The following is a 5161-nucleotide window of genomic DNA, read 5'->3' as shown; positions in this document are numbered from 1 at the left end:
ATTCTTGAACATCTTGATGACTACTCTTGTGTCGTTGGTGGGTGAGGCTATAGCTTCTATCCACTTGGACACATAGTCAACAACTACCAAAATGTACTTGTTTCCCAATGAAGATGGAAAAGGTCCCATGAAATCAATACCCCAAACGTCAAATAATTCTACTTCTTGGATGTTCTTCAAAGGCATTTCGTCACGTCTTGAGATGTTTCCAACGTGCTGGCACCGGTCACATCGGATAATATAAGCATGGACATCACGCCATAATGTCGGCCAATAAAGACCAACTTGAAGGATCTTAGCGTATGTCTTGGACGTGCTTGAATGTCCATCATAGGGTGAAGAATGACAATGCTCTATGATGTTTCTGACTTCTTCTTCTGGGACGCAACATCGAAATATGTTATCAGTTCCTCTTTTGAAAAGGAGTGGTTCATCCCAAAAGAAGTGTCTTATATCTTTAAAGAACTTCTTCTTCTGTTGATAGTTGAGGTCAGGTAGTATGATATCAGCGACTAGATAGTTCACAAAATCAGCGTACCATGGTACTTTGCTAATTTCTAAAATCGTCCCAAGGTTGTCTCTATCAGGTTCAAGGGGAGCGGTATCTATCTTAGCTATCAGTCTATCATAAGTGAAGTCATCATTTATAGGTAAATGATCTGGCTTTAAATGCTCTAATCTGGAAAGATGGTCAACAACTACGTTTTCTGTTCCTTTTTTGTTTCTAATGTCTAAATCGAATTCTTGTAGCAAAAGGATCCACCTGAGTAATCTAGGTTTTGCATCCTTTTTTCTCAAAAGACAACGGATAGTTGCATGGTCTGTATAGACTATAATCTTAGATCCTACAAGATAAGACCTAAATTTATCGATTGCGAAAACTACAGCTAGGAGTTCCTTCTCTGTTGTTGTATAATTTAATTGAGCGGCATCTAGGGTTCTACTAGCGTAATATATTACGTGTAGTTTCTTATCTTTTCTTTGCCCTAAAACAGCTCCTATAGCGAAATCGCTAGCATCACACATTATTTCGAAGGGTTTAGTCCAATCCGGGGTTTGTAGAATGGGTGTTGAAATTAATGCTTGTTTTAACTGATTAAAGGCTTTGATGCATTTTTCATCGAAAATATATTCGATGTCTTTCATCAAAAGCCCGGTAAGGGGTTTTGTTATTTTAGAGAAGTCTTTTATGAAGCATCGGTAGAAACCGGCGTGTCCAAGGAAACTACGGACTTCTCTAACTGTCTTAGGAGGATTAAGGTTTTCTATAACTTCTATCTTTGCTTTATCGACCTTAATGCCTCTTTCATATATTATGTCCTAACACTATGCCTTCTTTGACCATAAAGTGGCACTTCTCCCAGTTTAACACAAGGTTAACTTCTACGCATCTCTCTAGGATTTTCTCAAGGTTAATAAGGCAGTCTTCAAAGTTTAATCCACACACCGAGAAGTCATCCATAAATACTTCCATGATTCCGTTGAGATAATCTGCGAAGATTGACATCATACAACGTTGGAAAGTAGCTGGCGCATTACAGAGTCCAAACGACATTCGTCTGTAAGCAAACGTTCTGTAGGGACAGGTAAAGGTTGTTTTCTCTTGATCCTCGGGGTGAATGGGTATTTGGAAAAATCTAGAATATCCATCAAGATAACAAAAGTAAGAGTGTCTGGCAAGACGCTCAAGCATTTGATCTATGAATGGAAGTGGGAAATGGTCTTTCTTAGTTGCCTTATTGAGCTTCCTATAATCTATGCACATATGCCATCCGCCTTCTATGCGTTTAGCGACATGCTCTCCCTTTTCGTTCTGCACGACTGTGATGCCTCCCTTCTTGGGTACCACATGTACAAGACTTACCCACTTACTATCAGAGATCTGATAGATTATACCAACTTCCAGTAATTTAAGGACTTCCTTCTTTACTACCTCGCTCATCACAGGGTTGATTCTTCTCTGATGTTCTCTGGAAGGTTTCGAATCCTCCTCTAGTGAGATCCTGTGCATACACACGGATGGGCTAATACCTTTTAAATCAAAGATGTTGTACCCTAAGGCAGAGGGGTACCTTCTTAAAACATTCAAGAGTCGATTCGTCTCGTCTTGGTTTAAGGTGGCACTAACTATTATTTGGCGGTTCATTTCTCCATCCAAGAACTCATATCTTAGGTTCTTGGGTAGTTCCTTAAGTTCTTGGGCTGGTTTTTGAGAATTAGGCGAAAGGTCTGGAGTAAGATCCAAACATTCGTTAGTGCGAGGTTCCGTTTCCTCTAACGTGTCATCCTTTTCATTCGGGTTTGAAAATGGTTCGATCTTAGGTTCTCCCTAATCAAATTCTCTTATGCACTCATCTATGATATCGATCACATAACATACGTCTCCTAGAATCGGTGCCATCAGGAATTTCGAAAGAATGAACTCGATCTTTTCGTCCCCTACTTCGAAGGTTAATTTCCCTCTTTTGACATCTATTATAGCTCCAGCTGTTGATAAGAATGGTCTACCAAAAAGGATAGGGATATCTTCGTCTTCTTTGATATCCATGACCACAAAGCCTGTTGGGATATAGAGTTGGCCGATCCTAATTGGGATGTCTTCTAAAATGCCTACAGGATACTTAACAGACCTATCGGCTAATTGAAGGGACATCTTAGTTGGTTGCAATTCTCCTAAGTTTAACCTTTTACATACAGCTAAGGGCATTAAACTTACACTAGCGCCTAAGTCTAGGAAAGCTTTGTCGATCACATGACTTCCTAAAATGTAAGGTATAGAAAAACTACCAGGGTCTTTCTCCTTCTTAGCAAGTTTATCCTCAGAAATAAAATTACATTCCAAGGGTTTTGGATCGTCGAGCCTACGCTTGTTAGTTAAGATGTCTTTGAGAAATTTGGCGTAAGACGGAATTTGGGTGATAGCTTCGGTGAAAGGAATCTTTACATGAAGATTTTCTATCACTTTTATAAATTTTTGATATTGGTTGCTGACTTTGGTTTGTTTAAGTCTTTGTGGATATGGGATTGGTGGTTTGTACGGGGGTGGTGGTTTGTAAGTTTTATCCTTGGTTTCACCTTCTTTATTGGTTTGTTTCTCGGGTTCTTCTGGTTCCTCTTCTTGGTTGGTAGGCATATTTTCTTTAGAAGATTTGGACTCGCTCATTGCTGGGTTCTGAGGCCCCTCGTAAGCGGTCCCAATTCGTAACGAGATAGCGTTAGCTTGCCCTTGAGGGTTTGTTTGAGGTTGTCCAGGAAATTGGCCTCTATGAGTAGTTTGTGGGGCTTGGTTTTGTGCTACCTGTGAGATATGGGTTTCAAGCATCTTGTTATGAGTGATTATCTGATCAACCTTGGTTCCTAATTGCGTTATAAGTTCGTTTACGTGAATGTTTTGGTTTAGGAATTCTTTGTTCTGCTGAGTCTGGCCCGATATAAAGCTTTCCATGATCTTCTCAAGGTTAGACTTCTGGGGCACAACTTACATAGGTTGATTTGGTTTTTGGGTTTGATAATCTTGCGGTCTCTGAGGTGCATGATTTTGGATAGGGTTCTGGTTTTTATAGGAGAAATTCAGATGATTCTTTCATCCAGGGTTGTAAGTGTTTGAAAATGGGTTACCTTGGGCGTAATTCACTTGGTCGGCATTTAGTTTGTTCAAAAGGTTACACTCCGCTGATTCGTGTCCTTTAGATCCACAGAGTTCGCACTCTATGTGGACTACTGCTACGGTGTTAGTGTTTGTAGATATATGTTCGATCCTAAGGCCTAAAGCGTCCATTTTCGCCTGCATCATGTCTAGAGAGCTTACCTCATGTATTCCACCTTGGGTCTCCTTTTTCTCTATTGATGCTCGTTTAGTTCCCCATTGATAATGGTTTTGGGCCATATCCTCAATTAGGTCACAAGCTTCTGGATAAGGTTTGTTCATCAGCGCGCCGCCTGCGGCAGCGTCAATGCTCATCTTGGTGTTATAATGGAGTCCATTGTAGAAGGTATGAACGATCAACCATTGTTCTAGGCCATGGTGTGGGCAGACTCTTAATAGCTCTTTATATCTCTCCCAATCTTCAAAAAGCGTTTCTCCTTGGTTTTGAGCAAATCTAGTTATTTGGTTTCGAAGAACAACAGTCTTACTAGGGAGAAATATCTAGCAAGGAATACTCTCCTAAGGTCTTCCCAGGTAGTTATTGAATTAGATGGAAGTGAATATAGCCATGAACGTGCTCTATCCTTGAGGGAGAAAGGAAATAATCTTACACGGATCGCATCGGGTGAAGCGCCGTTAGATTTAAAGGTGTCGGCTAGTTGGATAAAAACTTTTAAATGTTGATTCGGGTTCTCAGTAGCGAGACCCACGTATTGGTTCTATTGCACTAATTGCAACAAAGACGGTTTTAGTTTGAAATTGTTAGCAGGTATAAGGGGGTTTACTATACTCGAACTAGGTTCCTCATCAGAGGGTTGGGCGAATTCCTTAAGAGGTCTCTTATCGCGATTCTCGGCCATAGCTTTCTTAATTCGGATGAGTAAGAGGCGTGTACGAGTATAACGTTCGGGTTCCGCTAAAGGATCTACTAAATTTTCGGTACTACGGGTTCTTCGTATTTACCGACTAATAATGCCTTAGTCTATACGGTGTAACAACAGGGTACGAAATTTGACGAAGTTGGTCCCCGGCAACGGCGCCAAAAACTTGATCGTCGGAATTCACAAGTGCACGAATAACGTCAAAGTAATATAAAAGAATATCGATCCCACAGAGACCAATCGTCAATCTATCGATTACTATTGTTACAGTGTTTATCTAAGGCGGTATAAAAGAGATATTGGGTTTGCAAAATAACGGTAAATAATAAATGCAGGTAAACACAGGTTGCATGTAATTCACGTCAGTTAAGTGATGTTTCGATTGTCTAAATAGAACTACTTATGAGGCAATATTTTCTACTCTTGAAAAGAATCCATTTAACAGGAACTGTCGCTTTTGCGTATTCAGGACCGAGTTTACCCTTAAATTAAGGCCTTTTATTGTCACTTAAAAAAGGTGCGCAGAATGCTAAAGTAGTAAACCTATTTTTAAGAAATGAGACTCGTAAACTTAGTTGAAAAGTGATTTTGATTTGGAAAGTTTACCCAAGGAGTTTCCCGATTTTAAATCTAT

The 5161-nt window shown here is 40.0% G+C and overlaps 1 non-coding gene across 1 annotated transcript; it reads left to right on the top strand.

Annotated features, from left to right (window-relative positions):
* Positions 1 to 4016: 4016 nt before the first annotated feature.
* Positions 4017 to 4123, top strand: LOC127133151 (small nucleolar RNA R71). Its single transcript, XR_007807144.1, has one exon. It is a non-coding gene; the product is annotated as a small nucleolar RNA R71 (small nucleolar RNA).
* Positions 4124 to 5161: the final 1038 nt, after the last annotated feature.

Source organism: Lathyrus oleraceus, chromosome 3 (assembly GCF_024323335.1).
Source record: "Lathyrus oleraceus cultivar Zhongwan6 chromosome 3, CAAS_Psat_ZW6_1.0, whole genome shotgun sequence".
NCBI lineage: Eukaryota > Viridiplantae > Streptophyta > Magnoliopsida > Fabales > Fabaceae > Lathyrus > Lathyrus oleraceus.
The sequence above is the reverse complement of the archived record's forward strand: the minus strand, read 5'-3'. Positions and strand labels throughout refer to the sequence as shown.